An 11492-nucleotide genomic window follows, 5' to 3' on the forward strand; every position below is an offset into this window, starting at 1 on the left:
CCCCAGGCCTGTGGCTCTGTGTTCATGGCTCTTTCTACTAGGCCTCAAGGCCAATGGGAATAAAGACCCCTGGTTCAGAAAAGGAGTAGAGGAGGTAAGCCTTCTGTGAGGAGGCTCAATGCAATTAAACCCAACTTCTCATCCATCCATCTGTGCAATAGCTATGGGGCACCCACTCTGTGCCAGGCTCTGTGGAAGGAATCGGGGTTCGCCATCATCCCTGACATGCTGGAGCTTACAGTCTAGGGTGGGGCACAGGCCGTAAATACAAACATAAACTGGAAAATGTGCCCCCTATCGGGGACATATGACCAAGACACTGTCTCTGCCTGCCAGTCAATGCACAGAGGATGGAAGAAGCCTGTCCCCAGACTGCCCATCTGACCCGACGTCCTCATTGCCTGGAGCACTGCGGGGCTGCCACTCTACCAGGAGGCTGGCCGACCCGAGAGGATGCACAGGAAACGATCAAAATGTGAATGCAAATGAGAACCAGGTACCCCTACCCCCAAGGGGAACTGACATGCAACGTGGGCAGAAGGAGCTATCTGTAGCTTACGATGGTCTAAAACACCTTGTCAGAGATAAGTTTAATGAGTTTCTTTAGCAGACAGCTGGGGCTGCCCTGTGGGGAGGGCAGAGGACACATGCATGTCCAGCTGTGCTGTGTATATTTCCTTACCCTGAGGACTGAGGGGACAGGGACTCCGTAGAGTTTCCATGCAGGAGGCAGGTCATCAGGTTCCCATGACTCCATGAATGAATGGGATGCACGTGGCTGGCCCTGTGCAGAGCCTGGGCTCCATCTCCTAAGGGTGCAGGCGTTTGAAGGTGGCAACCTGGCTCTGACCGGGGTTGGGGCATGGAGCAGTGGAGCCACCTGAGAAAGCACCAGACTTTGCTGCTGGTGTCGCAGGGCAGAGCAGGCAGCTGAGGTGGGGTCACTGCACTGCGAATCGAGAGACCTGGTTCCTGTCCCAGAGTTCCCCTCATAGGCTGCACTGTGGTCAGTTGTTTCCAGAAATGGTCACACTCTCTCCCTTCCTGTGTCAATGCCCTTTGCACCATGACTGTGCAGCTAGCCGCCCCCTGCCCCGACCCCGAATCTTGACTAAGCTTGAGAATTGCTATGGTGAACGGGATGTTGGGGAAGGGGTAGAAGGTCAGATCTGAGCCCAACCTCAAGAAGTTTTGTGCGCTGCCACTCTCTCTCTCTCAAAACCCTGCCACTGCCCAGCGAAGAAGCCCAGGTTGGCCTGCTGGAGGATGAGAAGCATCCTCTCAGTCACCTCATAACCCCAGCTGGTAGCCAGCATCCCCTTGGAAGCAGAGATGCCCAGCTCACCTCTGGCCAGCCACAGACGCAAGAGGAGAGCCAAAGGATCACCCACCTAAATTGTTAACGTGCTAAACAGAATCGTGAGCTAACTAAATGGTGGTCGTTTTAAGCCCCTAAATTTGGGGGTAGTTATTACATGGCAATAGCTAACTGATACAGTGATGAGCTTAGGGAATAATAATGATGGCTATCATTTGTTGAGCCTACTGTACACCAGGCCCAGTACCAAGCTCTCGACATAGATCACCTCACTTAATCCTCCTAGCCCCTCTGAGCATTGGTATTCAGATCTTTGCTTTACAGTCAAGAAAACTGAGACTCGGGGAAGACATGGGCCTTGTCCAAGCCTGCCTGAATGGCTGGTGGCAGAAGCAAGATTGGAATATAAAGTCTGTTTTCATGGACTCAGTTCTGAATCTCCTTCCTAGACGAACCTCAGTGTCAGAGCAAGCCAGCAGCCCTTGAGATCATAATGTATTCTGCACACAGGAGCTGATGTCATTAAGAATGTTCTCAGCCTTCCATTCCCCCAGAATTATGCCGTGTCTCGCCCTGCTCCTCTGTCACCCCAGCCAATACCTCTAATTCCCAAGTGTTTTCGAAAGACAAAGGCGCAGATGTTGCGGTCATTTATTTCTTTTTTTATTCAGCCTCCTATTTAATCAGAAAACATTTGAGGGTCTATCATGTGCCTATTTCCATCGCATTCTTTCTCTCATGACATTTCCTGAAGCCCTATTGTGTGGCAGACCCTCACTTAGCATATGTAATCCTTACAGCAACACTGGGGTAGTTAAGATCATCCCCACTTTACAGATGGGAAAACTGAGGTTCCAGAGAAGTGAAGTGGCCACCCTGAGGCCGCCTAACTAGTAAGTGGCTGGGACATGACTTTATTCCAGATTCGGCTGAGTTCAGGATGGTCCTCTTCTTACTCTATCACCATAGCTATGGCTTTTTTTAAAAAGACTTTTTTTGAAATTTACCCTGGGCTCTGAGTATGGCAGACAGGGGACTGGGAGGCTGAGACGAGAAAGAAAGTGTAGTGGGGTGCTGGAAAATGTTCCCTAACTCCAAGAGCTGTCAGGCACCCTGCCACAGTGCTCAGGCCCAGGTAACCCTGTGAGCGGCATCAGGCCGGGAAGGAGGGAGCATGTGCTCGTGGGGTGGAGAGACAACCACAGCCTCCGTCTTGCTCCCCTGTGTCCACAGCTGACAAGTCCCAGCCATCCTTCATCCCCCGCCCACCAGCCCCTCCCCTCTGCTTAGCTGCTGGACCGCAGCCATCTTCCAGTGCAGGGCACCGGGCACAGTGCCCTGTTCCTCCTGACTGAACTGTTTACAAACGGGGAATTCAGGGACGGTCCAGGCTGTCTCCTCCTCCCAGGGGATTACACTCCCAGGCTGGGGGCTTAGCCGTAGGCCTTCAAAGTTTGCCAGAGCCCTGTTCTCACCAAGGCTGTCTCCCCCAGGCTGGCAGCAGGCCTCACCTAGCTGCCCTGGCCGATCAGTCTAGCTGCAAGGAGCCTTCGCGTGCCCAGGAGCAGCAGCAGGTGTGTCTGCAGGGCAGGAAGGGCACAGAGAGACTAGGCTGGGAGGCCTGAGGGTCTTCTCGGCGACGGCAGGGATTTCACACCCCTCAACTGCACGTGGCTCTCTTCCCCTGGCTCAACTTGGGTGCCGGGAAGATCCCTGCACTAGGGGCCCCCACTGGCTGGGAAAGCTTCGACAAGTCACTCTGTCTCTCTGGTCCTCCATCTCTTCATCTTTAAACTGGACAGAGAGCACTCAGAGCCACAAACGCACGGAAGCTAAAACCAACGTTTAGCAAGTGCTCAGAACTTCACGCACAGCATCTTAGTTATTTTTCCAAACAACCCTAAGACGGAAAAATTCTTAGCATCCTCCCCATTGACGGGTGAGAAAACTGAGGAGGCTTGGCGAGGTTAGGTAGCTTGCCCAGAGTCACGCAGCTGGCAGATGGGTGGCCACAGGGCATTTGAACTGAGCCACCCCAATTTCCAGCACGGGGGCTCGGCCTCATGGCCGCTGGCCCCCCTTCTGGGGGAGGTACCATTTGCAAACGCGTGGATACCCTGCCAGATTCTCCAGCTGCTGGGCAGGTGGCCCTCCCACACTTATGCACCTGGTGCTCTGGACTGTTGCTCACCCTGTGCTCCCTGAGCACCCTGAATTCCTCTGTTGTGCTAGCGCGCTCAGAAACGAGTCCGCTTCGCCTGAAACAATCTCCCTCTGGTCTCCTGTCGAGCCCTGCTCCGCCTTCAGGTCAGCCTTCAGGGAGCTTCCCTGACCACACCCCCTAACGACATTGGTGGCCTTGCTCTGCTCGCCCACGGCCCTCTCCTCCCAAGACAAGATAGCACGGCCTCCTGGCTGCCCGCACATGGGCCACGGGGTCAAATTCAGACCCTGCCCTCCCAAGCTGCGTGACCCTCAGTGAGTGGGTTAACCTTCTGTTTCTTCCTCTGAAAAACGGGCATAATAATAGTCCCACCTCAAAGGGTTGCTGGAAGGACGGAGTGAGTTAGCACATGTGCAGGCATAGAACTGCTGCCCAACCAGGAGCAGCCTCTCAGTGCCAGATACGGGCACTGTTTCCCCATTGGAGCTCTGGTGACAGTGAATTGTAATTGCTGGTTAAAGTTTGTACCTTCTGTTGAACTCTAAGTTCTCGGAGGGCAGGGGGCTTCTGGCTCGTTCTTTGCCGAGCCCCCAGCTTGGAACACAATGCCTGGCACAGACAGACATTTGATGCATATCTGTTGAATGAATGAATATAATGTCATTTCCATGCCAGGATGAAATAGGGTGATGCAGAAAAGAACTCAGGCAACGATCCTTTGAGCAGTGCCCCATACTTGCCTGATTTAACGATCACCTGAATCTCTTCTTAGCGATGGAAATTTCCAGGCCCCATGGTTGGGGCAGAAGGTACAGAGCTAGGGAGAGGAGAGAGAGGAGGGAGGAGAGGTGAGTGAGGACCAAGTGATTGAGGGTTTGGGAGGGTGTCAGAGGAGGGAGCCATGATCCTATTTGTACCTTGAAGAATAACTCTGGCTGCTGTGTGGAAAGCAGGTTGGAAGGGCTTGAGTAGGGGCAGGGAGACCAGTAGTCCGAATAAGGGGTGTCGGCAGCCTGGACCATTTGGAGCACGGGAGATGGAGGAGGGTGACCAGCCATCCTGGTCTGCCTGGGACTGAGGGATTCTCCGGGATTTGGGATTGTCAATGCTAAAAACTGGAAAGTCCCAGGCAAACGGGTGCGTTGGTCACTCCAGGATGGGTGAGTCCCCAGAACGAGGGGGCCGATTGGGGTTAGAGAGGAAGGGTCAGAGAAGGTTCCCAGGTTCCAGCTTGGGCAACTGAAGGGACATTTACAAGCTCGGGAACCTGGAGGAGGGGCATGACTGGGAACAGATAAGGGGCCATGATGAATAGGAACTTGGGCAGAAAACAGATTTTCGACACGCCATGTTGAGGGTGTAAATGGGTCAGGTAGCTGGAGAGGAGGAGAGAGATTTTGTCAAAAGGACTTCTTTAGAGGGGGATCTGGGGGTGCTTGAATTTCCGGCCCCTGTGAAGGGGGGAGAGGTGGGACTACTCACCCCTCCTTCCAGCTTGGTGAGAGGCTTCCCAGGGGACCATAAGAAGATGGTCACGAGTGTCTCCAGTAGGTTGGCACATAGTGGCCCAGACGTAGTTGGCTCCCACCAGGGAAATCTAAAAGGGCCAGAAAAGGGCTGCTACCTGCTAGGGATGAGCAGAATGGCCCAGGACCCCAGAGCTTGTACAGGACCCATGTGTGTTTTCTGTGGTCCACACATGGGCCTGGTCTGCCGAGGTGTTTTACAAGACACAGAACATCATCACCGTCTTCATCATCATCACCATTATGCGGTCTAGTAAATTCGAGAAACAATAAACAGAGAGTCTGTGTGGCCCTGGAGAGCCTGAGGTTGACTGGGGAGCAGCCACATGGAGAAGGCTTATGCCCACATCTTGAGAGTTGGAAACAGGGCCTGGGGACCCCCCAGAGTCAGTCCTACCCTCTGCAGGGCCCCGTGAGCAGAATCCAGCTCAGAAAGGGACCAGAGAAATAACACCTCTCCTTCCCTCGACTTCTGCCTCTTCCTCTCTAGACTCTGACAGCCTCTGAAACTCAAAAACAAGGTGAGGGACGAGGGTGGAAGAGCAAGGGCCCATGCAGGGGTGAAGGAGGGTCTAATAACCTTCTCCAGCTCGCAGGCAGTGGGGGACAGCAAGGGCAGGAGTATTCAATCTAAACAAAGTTCAAAGGTGTGACTCTTACCTGGGACCAGATGCTCTGAATGGTTAGCTTGACTTCATGTTTGCAACTTAAAGTGACCTAAGGATTTTTGTCCCCTAACGGAAGACAGAAAACTAGAGGAACTGCCTGAGTTTTCATCCAGGAATGGGGGAAGAACTTTCTCCCGTGAAGAGATCGTAAACAGACATCAGGAGACAAGGGTAAAACTGCTTTCCATGTCCGCCCCATGAGTCCAGCTTGTCCCAAGTGCTCACTGGTTTCTGTCCTCATGGGTATGAATTTGTCTCCCCTCCCAGAACTGCAAGCTGCTGTGGGCAGGCCCTTTGTCGGATTCACCTCCGTTCCTCTGGCACCTGGCCACCCTTGGATGTTAATTTCCTCCCTGCCTTCCACCTGACCCTGAGTGCTAAGAAAGGATGGCATCTGGCACCTGTGAGAGGCTAGCCCAAGGCTTCAGAAAAGTAGACAGAGATTCAGCCCATCCCTGCCGCCATCTTCAAGTGTCAGTCACGTAACTCAGACAGTCCATCACACAGTGAAGAGAATGGATGGTTAGGCCATCAGAGAGTAGAGCATCGATCAGGGGACGTCCGGCTGTCAGCCTTGCCAGACAGACCACCGCTCCACACTCAACCCGACATGGACACTCCCCTTCCAGAGCTCCCTCCCAAGACTCTGGGAATTCTCCTTTCCCGGAGACCCCCTGCCCAGGAGGCCTGGTCCTGGGTGCTCACGGCAGGGTACCCATTCCTGATCACCAGCTTGGCAGCCTCCCGGCCGCTGGCCCCAGTACTGGCCCTCCTCACCCCTCCCTCCCAAGGTGGGAGCTTCAGGTCTGCCAAAGCATTACTGAGAGGGCGGCGACGTCACCCTCCAGAGTCCCACCCCACCCCGGCCAGCTTACCCTTCACCCTTGGCTGCCCCTGAGAATCTAACACATCCTGGGTGGGGGAGGCAGCTGTCCCCTGGGTCGTCAGCCCTGGGCTCAGCGTGCTCAGGCTGCCTTGCCTCCCCTCCGAGCTGGAGGCTTCTCTGTCTTTTTTTTTTTTTTTTTTTTTTGGCGGTATGCGGGCCTCTCACTGTTGTGGCCTCTCCCGTTGCGGAGCACAGGCTCCGGACGCGCAGGCTCAGCGGCCATGGCTCACGGGCCCAGCTGCTCCACGGCATATGGGATCTTCCCGGACCGAGGCACGAACCCGTGTCCCCTGCATCGGCAGGCGGACTCCCAACCACTGCGCCACCAGGGAAGCCCGGCTTCTCCGTCTTGCTGGAGCAGTCACGGTCCTGTAGGCAGAGCCATCAGATACAAATACACACTCAGGCTTCTCCACTCACCAGCTGGGCGGCCCTGGACAAGTAACTTTATCTCCTTAAGCCTCATCTCTAAAACGAGGATAGTAATCAGACTTGCCTCACAGGAAGATTGTGAGGCTTAAATGAGGTCATGTCCATCAGGGTCCCGCCCGGGGGAAGGTGAACTTTGGGCCATCTTGGTTGCCCGTGGGATGTTTATTCCTAAGTCCTCAAGGTCCATTTCAAAGTTAAATGTCTGGTCCTTTGCTGTCATGGCCATCTGGGGGACAAGGACCTCCCACCCATGCTTTCAACACCCACCTCCCCAGTGTGAGGCACGGCCACGTGTGCAAATTCCCGGCACCGGACCCGCTCTGGTTGCAGGAGCTCCAGTTCCTCAATGGGAGCCAAGGCTACAATACCAGCACGGGCCGTTCATCCTTCCCATCAAGGGGATTGTGACTCCCAAGCAAATACCTGGATGGGGGTTTTATTCAGGAATGACGTTGAGACACAGTGAGGCTCTTAATCCCCACCCGCGGCCACCTGGGACCCAGAATTCGAACGCAGAGGGCGGCTGGCTTGGCAGGGAGAGGGGAGAACCTCCCTGTCCCTCCCGCTGGGAGATCGCTCTCCCGCATCGCATCCTCTGGCTGCCCCTGGAGTTCTCCAGGGAAGAGATCCCCCAGGCTGCCCCAGCAGGTGCCACCCAGCCAGCACCTCTCAACTGTGTCCCCTGGGATGCCAGTCCTGCAAGGTGCTTCATCAGATACACACCCACACACACCACTGCCACCAGTAAATTAATGGTAGTGAGGGTATGTGGTTGAGTAAATGCGGCAAGCAAGGCAAAAAGCCTTCCCCACCTCCCCCCATCTACCCAACCCCACCTTAGCTTTTCATGGTGAACACTTTAAGCTTCTGTTATAAAAATAACACATGGTTACAGTAAAAAGCTCACACGATGGAGACAAATATAAACTGAAGATAAAGTTCCTCCGCTCACTCAGGATTCAGCTCATGTCCCCTCTTTGGACACCTTCCCTGGCCGCCCTAATTAGAGAGTCCCCCAGCCCATGTTATGCTCTGCTGTCCTCACCCAGCTTCGTTTTCCTTCATAGCACAAAACACCACCTGACACTGTGCTGTGGATCGTTTAGCATATAGGTTTGTCACCTGTACTTCACTAGACTGGCAGCTTCATGAGGGCAAGGATTTCTGCCTGCTTTGCTCTTCTTCACTGTGTCCCCAGTGACAAGTACAGAGCCAGGCATAGAGTAGATGCTCAGTTAATATTTTTGAGTGAATAAATGAATGAACAAATGACCTCTGGTATTAAAAAACAGCACAACATTGTAAATCACCTATACTTCAGTAAAAAAAAATGGCTTTACCTTTTTTCCTTCTCCTTTGGTATTTGTCAAACTCCTCTGACATCCGTAACACTAATCTTGTAGAAGGGGTGACTTTCAGAGTATACTTTGGGAACTAGTGCACACTCAAATCACACGTCTAGCTCCCCTTTCCCCATGCTAACGTCTGGAGCCTTGGCTTTCCTAGTGGGAAGGTGACACACAGGCACTCGTGATTATGTATGTTACCAGCTGGCATTCTGATTTATACAGCATCCTTTGGGAGGTGGTAGGTGTGAATCAGCGTCCATGAACCTGATCAACTCTGGATCATTGAGAAGTTTGGATTGAGGGTTTAATTGTGGCTATTACTAAAGAACATGTCACCTACTGGCAGCCAGTATAGGTGACCCTCAGGATGACTCAAATAATTTCCACTTGAGCTTTTCCATCTGGAAGCTGCCACTGGTTTCGTCCTCCCTTGCACTTAGAGGCAGCTGGAGCACAGTGGCTGAGTGCATGAATCTGGAGCCAGAGTCCCTGGGCTAAAATCTCCGCTTCCGCACTGCTAGCTGTGCAATGGTCGACACATTAATTAACTTCCCTACACCTCAGTTTTCTTTTCTGTAAAAGGGAATAATAATAGTACCTATATACAGGGTTGTTAAGAATATTAAGTGAGTTTATACATGTAAAATGCTTGGGCTCTTCAAGTCATATGAAGAATGAGCTACTCTGACATTCCCTCCTAAATACACCAACTAAAACAAGCCAGATGAAATATTATAAAACAAAAACTAGCAGAGGCCCAAAATGATTTTCGATTCAGGAAATCTGGGATGTAAATCAATATCAATGCCAGCTTTCACCTGCTGGACACTAGTGAAATAAATCAAGAAGCGCAAAGTAAATGGGAAGAGATCTCCTGTTCATGGATTGGGAGATTTAGTATTGTTGAGATGGCAATACACTACAAATTAATTTACAAATTCAAGGCAACCTCTTTCAAAATCCCAGCTGGCTGTTTCCAAAAAAAAAAAAAAAAAAAAAAAATGATGAGCTGATTCTAAAATTCATATGGAAATTCAAGAGATCAAGAATAGCTAAAACTTGAAAAAGAACAAAATGGAGGACTCAGATTTCCTGAATTTAAAACCTATTACAAAGCTGTAGTAATCAAGAGAGTGTGGTACTGGCATAACAATAGACATATAGATCAATGGAACAGAACTCAGAATCCAGGAATAAGCTAGTACATTTATGGCAAAGGGTGCCAAGACAATTCAATGGGGAAAGAATAGTCTTTTCAACAAATGGTACGAGGACAACTGGATATCCCCGTACAAAAGAATGAAGTTGGACCCTTCTTTACATCACACATGAAAACTAACTTAGAATAGATCATAGGGCTTCCCTGGTGGTGCAGTAGTTGAGAGTCCGCCTGCTGATGCAGGGGACACAGGTTCATGCTCTGGTCCGGGAAGATCCCACATGCCGCGGAGTGGCTGGGCCTGTGAGCCATGGCCGCTGAGCCTGCACGTCCGGAGCCTGTGCTCCGCAACGGGAGAGGCCACAACAGTGAGAGGCCCACGTACCGCAAAAAAAAAAAAAAGAGTAAAAAAGAATAGATCATAAACCAAAATGTAAGAGCTAAAACTATAAAACTCTTAGAAGAAAGCATAGGTGTAAATATTAGTGACCTTGGTGTAAATCTTAGATCCTTCTTGGATACAATACCAAAAGCACAAGCAACAAAAGACAAAATAGATAAATTAGACTTAATCAAAATTTAAAACTTTCATGTTTCAAAGGACACCAACAAGAAAATGAAAAGACAAACAGAGAATGGGAGAATACATTTGCAAATCATCTATCTGATAAAGAACTAACCAGAATATATAAAGAACTTTTACAACTCAATAGTAAAAAGACAAATAACCGAGGTGAAACATAGGCACAAGACTTAAATAGACATTTCTCCAAAGAGTACATACGAATGGCCAACAAGTGCATGAAAACAGAAGTACATGCTTAATATAATGTCATCACAGAGCTGCAATTCGAAACTACAATGAGATACCACTTTACACCCAGAAGGAAAGAAAATGTCAAGTATTGGTGAGGACTGGGGGAAATTAGAACCCTCATACATTGCTGATGGGAATGTAAAATGGTGCAGTCACTTGGGAAAGCAGTTTGGCAATTCCTCAAAATATTAAACATGGAGTTACCGTATGAGCCAGCAATTCCACTCCTAGATATATACCCAAGAGAAATGAAAACATACATCCACACAAAAAAATTATTCACAAATGTTCATAGCAGCATTGTTGGAAACAACTCAATAAAAAAGTGGAAACAACCCATATGTCCTTTGGCTGATGAATAGATAAATAAAATGTGGTATATTCATACAATGGAACATTATTTGGCAATAAAAAGGAATGAAGTACTAATATACGCTACAACGTGATAAATTTGAAAGGATTATGCTAAGTGAAAGAAGCCAATCACAAAAAAAACCATGTACTGTATGATTCCATTTATGTGAAATGTCAGAATAGGCAAATCTACAGAAATAGAAAATAGTTTAGTTGTTTCCTAGGGCTGGGAGATTTGGGGGGAAAGTGGAATGACCACAAATGGTTAAGGTTACGGAGTTTCCTACTGGGGTGATGAAAATGCTCAAAAGTTGACTGTGGTGGTGTTTACACAACTCTGTGAATATGTTACAAAATCATTGAATTGTACAATTTAAATGAGTGAATTATATGGTATATGAATTTTAACTCAATAAAGCAGTTTTTTAAAAATGTACTTTAGGCAGAAAAGAAAATATCTCAGAGTTGGAAGGACTGAGATGCAAGAAAGAATGGTGAGCAAAGCTGATTGTAAATGTGTGGTTAAATTCTAAACCCAATGACTGTATCATACAAAGCAAATAATGTCTAATTGAAGAGAGTCTAATATAACGAGGTAGAACTTAGCTTTGTTATGCTACGTAAGAATGTGAAAATATTAAAGGTAACAAAGACTTGATAAAGAAAATAAAACTGCTGAACTAGTGGGGAGGGAATGGAACTCAATATGCATGGAAATCTGGACCTCGTATTATTACTGGGCATATAAGCAGATCACAGAGCAGCTGGCTCTACGGTCAGAGTGCCATAGAGAAGATAAAGCTCACCTCAGAACAGATT

This window comes from Grampus griseus (assembly GCF_964374135.1).
Source record: "Grampus griseus genome assembly, chromosome: 8".
NCBI lineage: Eukaryota > Metazoa > Chordata > Mammalia > Artiodactyla > Delphinidae > Grampus > Grampus griseus.